The following is a 12,016-nucleotide window of genomic DNA, read 5'->3' as shown; positions in this document are numbered from 1 at the left end:
AGTGCCAGGCTATGTAGACTGGCATGCTGATTCTAATTTGTGATAAGCAGTTGAAGACAATTTGTTTGAATGTTCACTTCACTCTCCATTTCAACTTTGTGAGTTGAAAGTTGGCAGAAACAGTTCTGATATGTAGACCAGCTATCACTTTATTACTAGTAGCCCATGCGAGTGATCTGAGGGGATAATATTAACTTGAAATTTCAATTTTTGTCTCTGCCTGAAGGCTGTTCAGCTGGATAAATCATTTATTTGAAATAATTCCTCAATTATTCAATTGTCTGTGGTGGTCAGATTTGAGTCTCAACTTTATTTTGACATAGCCTAAGGGAATCTCAGGGACTGTTTTCCTTTGAAAAGGCAAGTGGGTGCTTTGCCTTCCTCTCCATTCTAGTTGTCACCACTTAAGTTCAACTGTTTAGCACCTAAGAGCCTCATAGCTCCATCTCCCATTCTCTAGTTATTCTCTTCTCTCACTACCCTGTGCCTTTTAATTCTGCTTTCAGAACATCACTGTTTGTTCCAGAATATTCAATGAATCCTTGTTACGTACATCATCAAGAGCAAACTCAGCTCAGCTTTTTAGACTTCTAAAATGTAGCTCCTTCCTGTTTCTCCAACCCTTGATTGTCTCTTTTACTGAACTTAAAACACTATTTTCATATCTTGGCTGTTGGGAGTAATGCTTCAGTGAACATGGGAGTGCAGGCATCTGTTGTCAAACTCATAGACATGGAGAGTAGCATGGTAGTTGCCAGGGCCCAGAGTGGGGAAGGAGAAGTGAGCATATGAAGTCAAGCGAGAGGACTGAGTTCCGGCGATCTAATGTACAGCGTCATGACAGTAGTTAATGTACTGTATTGGATACTTGAAATTTGCTAAGAGGATAGATATTAAATTAAATCTTTTCCATACACACAGACACAGTGGTAACTACTGTGTAGAGGTGATAAGTTATTTAGTTTGATTGCAGTGATCATTTTACAATGTATGTATCAATGGGTGATACAACTTGTATCAAAATATGAAGTTGTATACCTTAAACATATACAACTTTTATATGTCAAAAATATCTCAGTAAAGTTGTTAAAAAAAACACAAAAAACCAAACAACACACTTTTCTTAACAGATGAATTTATTTACTACCACTTGGACCTGTCAAAACCACGTGCCCCATCGTCATGCCCTTTATTCAATAGTTGGCTCATGTGAATCCAGGGTGACCTTTGAGGCCCCCTAGTTCCCTGAATCCTCTAACTACTCCAGCTTTCCCTGATCTGATTCTTTTTTCATCTTCTTACCACTCCATGTCCATTTGTTTCAGTTAAATGGAACTCAAAGTTCTTTGAAAGCATTGGTTACTGGCTACATCATCAATTCTTAATGAATGTGTGTCTGGTTTTATTAACGAAAATCAGAAACCCTTTCTTTGAATGTATTTTTATGAAGTTTGTGTTTTCTATGTCATTAGAACCTCTAGAAAGTAAAGTGTAGGAGTAAAATTAATATAATCTGTTTTTAATTATCTAAATAACTGTTCTCATTTTATAGATTTCCTTGCAGCCTTTTGTTTGAATATATACTTAATACATAACTATAATCACCGTAACCATATGATATCTGTAGTTTTCTATCTAGTTATTTCCACTTAGACTCTAAGCTCCATGAAGCAGGGAGTTCGTCTGTTTACTCTGCATTCTGTTCTTAGCGCCTTGAAAATTCTCTGATGTATGCTCGGCATTGACAGGGATAATCCACTGTGCTTATTTGCATTCAATAGTCTTCTTGATCATGATGGGTGATGGCTTCATTATGCTCCATATTACAATTATACTATGTTATTTTAAATATCCCCCTATTTTTGTGCATTTAAGTTTTTGCCATATTTTCCCTATAAAATTGCACTATAAAGAAGCATCTTGAACATAAATATTTCTGTACATATTTGCTTTTCAAAAAAAGATAAATGATAGAATTATTGAGGCAGAGTATGGCTGAGATTCTTCTATTTAAAGGCCAATTATGGGTATTGTTAGTGCCCTTGATAAATATTACTAATTTTAAGATAGATTTTTTTCTGTTTAATGGAAAAAAAGAGAATTTTAATTTTAAAGTCTGCATTACTCTTACTATTCGTGGAATTGAATAATTTCTAACATTTATGGATCTCTGCTACCATTATTATTGTCATCATCATCATGAATTGCATGTTCATACACTGTGGCCTTTATTTTATGGGGGATGTTCCTTGTATATATATATCACTCTACATTTGCATGGTGATCGATCCAAAGTACATGCAGCATCTTATTCATTGTAACACACCTGTGGAAGAAATAGGGCTTATGAAGAGAAACTTTAAGAGTTCAATTGCTTGCTCAGGGTAATGGGCTAACAAAGATGCAGCTGAGACCAGAACCTGGCTTTTTACTGTTATCCTCAAGCTTTTCTCTCTACCCTATTCTAGCCTAAAGAAAACCTTTTCAAAGAGAGAATCTTGGACAGGTAAGGTAAGAGTATCAAGTAAAACTAAATTGATGTCCTGTGAAGCTTACGAAGCAAACCAGTAGTGTTGATTGACTTAGCACCTATGCCAGCATCTGATGTAGGTGAAGTGCTTAACCCACGATTGCTGAGTAAATAAATAGAGAGTCTATACTGATAAACTGGATAAAGTTGCTGGGAAGGAGCATGTTGTGGTTGAAAATCCAAACTTCTATGGCTGGAAGTTTGGCTTGGTAAGGAGTACATTCTATTTATTAGGCAAGGTTCAGACTTACATTTGAAAGTAATTTTGGCCAACTTAAAGAATCTTTGATGGATTCAATATTCTGGAACATATAACATAGATTCTCCATCTTTCTCTTTCTGAGTTTTCTTCTTTATGGAGTAAAAATGAGAATTCTGAATCAATTTATTGTAATATTAGACTCATGAGCTTCGGTCACTGCATTTCAAATTCCGTAATGCTCATCTGAAATTTCATTTCAAGCTCCTCTGACTTAGGTGGTCAGAGGTTTAATGCCAGAGTTGTTATTCCTTCTGCTTTGGGAAGAGTGTAGACAAAGAGAACCTTGAAGAAGGAGGAGCCCCAACTCTTCCCCAGTGAAATTTGCATTTTTGAAGGTTTAATTCAACAAGCACTTCACTGAACATGGTACTGCTGCCGCTGTCAATCACGTTAAGGTGAACTATTCAGCTCAACATGTGTTTGTTTCTTAAGAAAAAAAAGTCACTCTCCCTACAAAATCTAAAGGGTTTATGATATCTGACCTTTTTTCTATATAATGTCTTCTGATGTGTTCAGATAGCTTAACATTTTCCTAGGTGATAGTACTCATATTCCTACATGACCATGCACTTGGGAGCTCACAGTTCTGATGAGGAAGGCAAAGCATTTATACATGAAGCTGTGAAATCCTTATATAAGAAACCAGATAATTAAGTCCCCAGTAGAGTATGAGAGATGGAAATAACAGAGAAGAGATACAATGAAGTACTGGGGGGAAGTTTCATGGAGAAGAGGAAAAGATGGGAAAAACACAGACAAAGCCGCAGTGTTTCTTTATAGATGAGCCATTGGCATTTCGGCAGTACAGTTCTTCATTATGAGGGATTGTTCTCATCACTGCAGGATGTTTAGTGTTCCTGGCCCTTGGGTACTAAATGACAGTAGTAGCCCCTCGTTACAGTGGTAATCAAAATAATCCCATACAATCCAAAACACTCACTTGGGTGTTGTACTGCCCTTGGTTGGGAACCATGCTAGAACATGCCATCTGCCGATGGATGGTCCTGATTTTGGTCTTCTCAGGCAGAATTAAGATGCCAGGTAGTAGGAAGTGGAGGTTTATTTATTGTCACTCACTGTAATATATTTTAGGAGCAGGTGTAGACATGAGTTTTTTTAAAGGACAGGTTGGATTTTCTCTTGAAATAATTGCTAGTTTTTCAGTCATCCAGGAGAAACCTTATTGTGGATCAGAGAAGAAAATTATGTGAGGCAGGAAGAGCATACATAATTGAAAAGGCTGGGATATGTGAGGACAATGTAGGCAGCAACAAAATATAATTTTCTCAAATTTGTGAGTCTCCAGAAAAATCCAAGAATGGGTAATTTTTGGCAGACTACTATATCCACACGGAAAATATCTTCACGTTTCATCTTGGAAGCCTGTATTCTTTATGTATCTTTGTAAATTATATATAAATATACCAATTAAACATAAGTATAACGTGGCTCATATGAGAATTTGGAGAACACCAAACAATTTGAAAAAGAAACTAAAAATTATAACTTCAATGAGAAACTTTTTCAAAATATGTTTCTATGGTTGAAATCATACAGAGCATACAATTTGTTTTCCCAATTTTTTTTCACTTAAAATTATGATTAAGGTATTTTACATGCATGTTAATTCTTTATAAACATACATACAGCAATGATAGGATATTATTTTTAATTTAAAAAATTTTATTAAATTTATTGGGGTGACATTGGTTAGTAAAATTATATATGTTTCAAGTGTACAGTTCTGTACTACATCATCTATGTATTGCATTGTGTGTTCACCACCCAGAGTCAGTTCTCCTTCTATCACCATATACTTGACCCCTTTTACCGTCTTCTACCACCCCTGTCCCCCCTTACCTTCTGATAACCACTAAACTGTTGTTGTGTCTATGAGTTTTTATTTGTTTGTTTGTCTTGTTCATTTGTTGCTTTCAGTTTTATATCCCACATATCATTGAGTGCAACAAGTGACAGACATGTCAACGCTACCATTAATTCTTCCCTGGATTTGTCCCATATTTGAGAGAAAGTTTTTGCTGAAAAATAGAGGAGTTCATAACTCAAGTTTTCCACTCTTTTAAGGGACGTTTCCTAGAACTGATAATAGAAGTCTTCAGGCCATCTGGAAATTTTCTGTGTATGTGCATATAGCCCTTTTTCTGAGGGGAATCCACTCATCTCCTTAGACCCTCAAAGAAATGTGGGATACAAGAAATTAGGAACCATTGCTAAAGGATAAGAAAATCCAGGACACCTACTCATTCATTTAACATGAGAAGTTTCATAGAACTGATAATAGAAGAACGTACTGCCATTGACTCAACCTTATACTATTCCATTCCACATCTGTAGAAACATCCAGAAAAAGGTGTTTTCTCTCTCTCATTTAATTCTGTGCTTCCCTTCGCTGTTTTATTGCCATAGAAACCTTAACAGATCTAAAAGTCACTTCACTTTTCTCACTCCCTTGGCCTGAGTCAGTCTGTCCTTTTCTTATTGCTACATTATTCCAATATGCCCAGAATCAACTGCCCAGTTATCTTTGGCACTTCATCTCACTTGTCATTTAGAACCATGTTGTCCTTCTAATACTTCCTAGAAAACAAGGTACTGCTATTGCCCTCATCCAAGTCAATAGTTTGTGACCTAGATTTCTTGTTTCCTCTCTATAGTCCATATTCCTATCAAATAACTTTCAATACTTAGATGACATTACAAGTGTACTTTAAAAACATTGAATGGTTTCCTCATTTCCTAGAGGGTAAAGTGCTTTCAATTGAATAATTATTGAGCTCACATGTCTTAAATGCCCTTCTCCATGCTATATAGGGTACAAATGTGATGTAGATGTAGTCTGTCAAGAAACTCACTGTTTAGTAGAAAAACCGAGATGTGCAAGGTTAACTGTATAAATGCTAGATTGGAGGTGCTGTACGTCTTGAGAAATATAAAGAAGGTCCCAATGAGCTTGAGAAGAGAGAGTGATGATGGGTCCCTCTGACCGAGAGCTGTTGGGCAGGTTTGTTAAAGCCAGATCTCAATGAATGAATGAATATAGGCAAGGGGAGAAATGGGACAACAGGTTTTGAAAATAGAATAATATGAATAAAGGCTGATACTGAGCCAAGGCACATTTGGGGAAATTCAAATTCAAGTTGTCTAGTTTAAATTTGTTAGTCTTTCATGGAGGGTTTTCCAGACCTTGGCCCAAACTTCTTTCTGGACTTAACTCATCCCATCTCCTTATAAGTACCATTTGTGCTAACCAAATTGGCTTATGCTTTCTGGTCAGGCAAATGCCTTGATTGCCCTTTCTCCATGCCTTTGCCTTGCATTCCTTTTGGTAGGCTGGCTCTCTTAATTTTCTCTCTAACCTAAGTTCAGACTATCCGTCTCAGGTCCCACATCACTTCTGAAGATGGGTTTTGTTTAGCAGATAGTGTTTGTTTTTAAATTAAATTTGAGTGCCCGAATGTGGGACGTACATGCTCTAGTTCACCAGAGTTCCCCTAATTTCTGTTGTCATACTCTTAAGTGGCTTTTCTTTTTTAAATTATTTAAAAAATTTTTCAATTACAGTTGACGTATAATATTATATTAGTTTCAGGTGTGTAACATAATGATTAGACATTTACATAACTTATGAAATGATCACCCCAATAAGTCTAGTACCCATCTGACACCACACATAACTATTACAATATTATTGGCGATATCCGCTATGCTGCACTTTTCATTTCCATGACTATTTTTATAACTAGCAATTTTTACAGTTTAGTTTCTTCACCTTTTTCACCCATCCCCCCCAACACCCATCTGGCACCCATCAATTTGTTCTCTATATGTATGAGTTTGTCTCTGTTTTGTTTGTTTTTAGATTCCACATATAAGTTAAAACATATGGTATTTTCTTTCTCTGTCTGACTCATTTTACTTAACATAATACCCTTTAGGTCCACCCATGTTGTTGCAAATGGCAAGATTTCATTCTCTTTTATGGCTGAATAATATTCTATTACACACACGTACCACTTCTTCTTTTAATCCATTCATCTATTAATGGGCACTTAGGTTACTTCCCTATCTTGGCAATCGTAAATAATGCTGCAGTAAACATCAGGGTACATATATTTTTCATATTAGTGTTTTGGATTTCTTCAGATAAATACCCAGATGTGGAATTCTTGGGTTATATGGTAGTTCTGTTTTTAATTTTTTGAGGACTCTCCATACTGTTTTCCATAGTGGCTGCACCAATTTACAGTTCTATGGAGAGTGCACCAGGGTTCCCTTTTCTCTACATCCTTGCCAACACTTGTTGTTTATTGATTGATTAATGATAGCCATTCTGACAAATGTGAGGTGATAGCTCATTGTAATTTTCATTTGCATTTCCTTGATGATTAGCGATGTTAAGCATCTTGTCATCTGTCTATTGGCCATCTATATGTCCTCTTTGGAGAAATGTCTATTCAGGTCCTCTGCCCATTTTTTAATTGGATTGCTTGCTTGTTTGGGGTTATTATTATTATTATTATTATTTTTTGCCTTTTTTGGTGTTAAGTTGTATGATTTCCGTATATATTTTGGCTATAAAGTCCTTATCAGATATATCATTGGCTAATACTTTCTCCCATTCAGTAGCTTGTCTTTTAATTTTGTTGCTGGTTTTCTTCACTGTACAAAAACTCTTTAGTTTGATATAGTCCCATTTGTTTACTTTTTTTTCCCTTGACCAAGGTGACATATACAAAAAAATATTACTAAGAGTGATGTCAGAGACTTCACTGCCTATGTTTTCTTCTAGGAGTTTTATGGTGTTGGGTCTTACATATAAGTGTTTAATCCATTTTGAGTTTATTCTCATATTCTCGGTAGAAGAAAGTGATCCAATTTCATTCATTTACATGGAACTGTCCATTTTTCCCAACATCATTTGTTGAAGACACTATCTTTGCCCTACTCAGTATTCTTTCAAGTGGCTTTTCTTTTTAGTTCCTACCCAGGCCCTTGTCAACATTTGTATTCGTAATCCCTGTGAGCTCATTCAAATCCTACTGAATTTTTCTTTAATGCTTTTCCAAGTCACTCTAGCTCATGGTAATCACTTCTATCTTTAAATTTTCTTTCTTCGCTGAATTCACTATTTTATGCTTTGCAGTTGGAAATTATGTATGATTTTAAAACATCTCTGGATTTCGTGATTAAATTTGCTTCGATGTTTGACTATCACACACTGTGTCCTCAGCAAGCTGAAGAAACTAGAAGTGTTTTGTAAGCTCTCCATGCCCACAAAAATGCCTTATATTAAGCATGAGTGCAACAGCTATTAGGTTGAATCATATGAAATAACTAATTTTGTTGGTCTAAATGGTTGAATATTAGCAACTTGAAACAGTTTAACATAATAAAAATCAAATTTGATATTTTAATTTGCAAACATAAAATTACCTACAATAAATTTTTTCTGATTATGCGAATAAATGTTTATTTATCTAGCATCTTTCATGTAGAAAAATTACAATAGCATTTAATAGAGCTTGACCATTATATTTGTAATTTAGAATTTTAAAAAGTCCTTTTAATATGAGTATATGAACAATAACCATTATTAATCTACACATAAAATAGGAAAACAAATTTTAAAGAAAAGATATTATCTTAGGAGAATCACTTTATATATTTTACCTTTTTTCCCCCCTGAAGAAATAAAGAGAGGTAAATAGCTATAGTTGCTTGAGTTGGTTAATGTGGAATCAGTTATCTGAACTTAAATTTTGGTTCTGGGAAGGTCACTTCACCTTTTTAGCCTCAGTTTTCTGGTGTGTAAAGTAGAAATAATGGTAATATCATTCTCACAGTCTTATTGGGAGGATTAAATAAGATAATACATATTAAGAGGGCCAAGGATGGTGCCTAGTACATATTAGACAGTCATGTTGGTTTCATTCCCTTTGATGTTCAGGCAAGAATGGTCTTAAGGAGAATGTGACAAATAAGGTGAATTTGTAATTATTAAGGGTATGTTTGCTTTATTCATATTTTACTCATTTGGGTCTGCCTAATAAATACCTCTGGCTTTGTGTTCAACACCTTTACCTCTTCCTTCTACTGTTGCTCCTTTTACTCCAGCCAACTCCAGGTCTTCTTTTAATCTCTACTTGAACTCTAATCTTTTTCATACTTACAAAGGCACATCTCATGGTACTCTGTGCTTCTTTCTCCTTTGTAGCAGTTATCACAATTGCAATGAAAAAGCGATCATGTAGTTCAGTGTTTAATTTCTCCTCCTTCACTAGATTTAAAACTCCAATATGGTGACTATGTCAGTTTCATTTGCTGCCATCACTACAAAACCAAGCATGGTACCTACCTGGCCCATAAAAGTGTAGTGTTTAATGAATATTTGCAGAATCAATGACTGGCTGACACGTTTAATTAGTGAATATCTAGACCTAGAGTGGCGCATACACAATCAGGAGAGATCAGAGTCTGTTAGGAGTTCACTTCAAGGTAATTTTCCAGCTGTAAATAAACTGCCTCTAAAAGAGGGACTAGTGATTCCTATTTATGGAGCTGGTGGAAAGGAGAACCCTGTTATTAGCCACACCAAGGATGTGGGCTCTTTATTTAGAATGGTCAGAGTTTGAAGATTTGCAAGTGACTAAAGTTGAGATTTGGAGAACTCCTGGAAATATAAATGCTAATCAGATTACAAAAGCCAAGTTCCCTTGTTGACTCAGATGAGGAAAATTATTTAGTTGTTTCCCTTATTTATATGTATCACAAACTGAACACAGGAGATTTATTCTTTCTCTCCCTCTCTCTTCCCCCTCTCCTTTCCTTTTTCCTTTAAATAAATGGGCTCCTTGTAGTTTTACCTCCTGTTTCTTCTATGTGCCAGATTTGTCTGTCTATCTTATCTATCTATCTATCTATCTATCTATCTATCTATCTATCTATGAGTATCTATCTTCCCATTCATCCATCTCATGCATGGAGAATATAGACAAATGTATGTATGTGTATGTATATGTCTATCTGTATATGTGTGTATTTCACCAGTCCTGTTTTGTCTGAAATATTAAATAAGTTTTTTAGGTAGGTTGTTTTAATTTTACATGGAGATTAAATTATTTTGTTTTTATTATATAACATTCTATGTTTGTTTTTTTTTTTTTTCTCCAAGAAGCTGTTGCTTTGCTATAATTCTTACAGCAGGATTTGATACTCTTCAGTGGCCAAACCTATTCATATTAATTGAGGTCCCCACAATTTTCATTTTGATTTCTCTGAAACACAGTAGACTGTAGATCCCTGGGCTACAGACTGCAAATGTGCATTTCCTCAAACTGAAGTAATCTCTCCTGGGGTGCTGAAGCTACATTAGGAAAATTGAAGACAAATTTTTTGTTCTTGTTGTTCTTGAGTTTTAAATGATTGAGGTCTAAAGCTGAAGTCTCCCTTCGTTGGTATAGATAGAGCCATTGCACAATTTAGAGGCTAATAAAATGTGTGTGTAGGCCCCAATATACTGTGTCAACTATACTTTAGGTTGAAATAGGTAGACCTGGCAGGAGCAGGGATTAATTTCTATTTCTGTGTCAAATTACTTATATGTTGTTTAAGGTAGGGATTTTTCATGCTGTCATTGACTTTCCTGCATGCATCCCATATAATAAGGCCAAGGTAATACCGCAAATGCCATGGAGGTACTTTAAGGCTTTAGCTCAGAAATTTTCTGGGAAGGGGTTTATGGCAAAATGTTTTCACTTTTTCAATTTTTAAGTCTTTTTCATAACCCAGATTTGATTTGATTCTCACAGACAAAAGTAATTAATTAGCCAGATTTTGTACTGTTCCTGAAAAAGTTGATGATTCTCTTTGACTTTTTTTAATTCCTCTAAACTTTGCATGCTTGAGCATGCTTCTGTGTGGAATTGTAAAAGTAAAACATATGGAAGGATAAGCCTAAAGGCAAGATTTTTCCCCACCTGGTTCTTCATGTAATTGGTGACTCTTCTTTTTTTGTCTGGCTGTGTAAGATGGGTGCTGCCAAAATCTTCCAGACAGTGGCACAGAAATGTCTGACTAATGAGCCTTTGATTACTATGGTTTCTTTGAATACAGGAAAAGAATCCTTCAACTTCTTAGAACCAGAGCTGTCCAAAGAATAGCATTTGGATTGGAAAAGTTATTAGAGAACATAGATGAATATACATGTGTGTGTATGTGTGTGTGTGTGTGTGTGTGTGTGTGTTGGAAACATATTTACAATATGTAATTGAGTGGAAATGCATGTTACAACATAGTGTTGAAAGTGTGATCGTATTTTTATCCAGAGAAGTTACGTGTGTATGCATCTGTGTGTGCCTGTATCTATGTGTCTTGTTGGATATGCATTTTGGTGCTAATAGTGATTTATTTGTGGAGATGGTATTTTGTTTTTTGATGTTTTTGGAAAAATAAAAACAATATTAAAAAAGTAGCTAATAATGGCATACAGTCTTTCTTGAGGGCTTACTATTTGTCAGGCATTATCTAAATTATTTCCTTACCTAATTTAAATAATGCCTTGTTTAAATTATTTCACATCTCACATTATGTAATATTACATATATTTTAGTAAGAAACAAGTAGTATTTAATTAAAACAATAAACAATTAATTTTAAAAAGAATGCCACTTTATTTCCCCCATTTTTTTACTACACTAAAAGTGAGGTGCACAGATACCAAATATTTGGTTTGAAAAACTGTGGAATTAACATTCTTTTTCATAAAGATTCAGTCTTCCTTTTCTATTTCCTTGTAGTTCAAGGAAACTTTTTGTAGACTCGATTTATGAATGCAAAATACCATGGTTCTTGGTGAAAATAAAGATGTGGTGCTCAGGATCCTGTCACTTCTGATCATTTGGGGGTCTGCAAAACTATGTCCTTCCCTGAGTGACATCCCACAGATCATTCTCTGCTATCAAATTAAGGACCAGGTTGTAATATCTGATTTTGTGTGACCATGAGGGCTTAGAATTCAGAGACCTTCATGTTTGGCAATTGGCAGCTCTTTGGTATCTGATTGTTTCTAATTCACTGGTTCCTGAGGCTGCTTAGGAAGCTTCGTAACTGGCTTATTATCCATCCAGAATCAGGAAAACGTTGCCATCTTTACATATACTACTTAGATTTTAAAACAGTGAATCTGATTTTCTCAAAAACTTGTT

At 35.2% G+C, this 12,016-nt stretch overlaps 1 protein-coding gene across 9 annotated transcripts in view; it reads left to right on the top strand.

Moving 5' to 3' along the window:
* TRPM3 (transient receptor potential cation channel subfamily M member 3) overlaps positions 1-12,016 on the top strand; it is an 820,394-nt gene that overhangs the window by 118,935 nt on the left and 689,443 nt on the right. The gene's annotated exons all lie outside the window — the stretch shown is intronic.

Source organism: Rhinolophus sinicus, linkage group LG04 (assembly GCF_036562045.2).
Source record: "Rhinolophus sinicus isolate RSC01 linkage group LG04, ASM3656204v1, whole genome shotgun sequence".
NCBI classification, from domain to species: Eukaryota; Metazoa; Chordata; class Mammalia; order Chiroptera; family Rhinolophidae; genus Rhinolophus; species Rhinolophus sinicus.
Note: the sequence above shows the minus strand (reverse complement) of the source record. Positions and strands in the feature narration are given on the sequence as shown.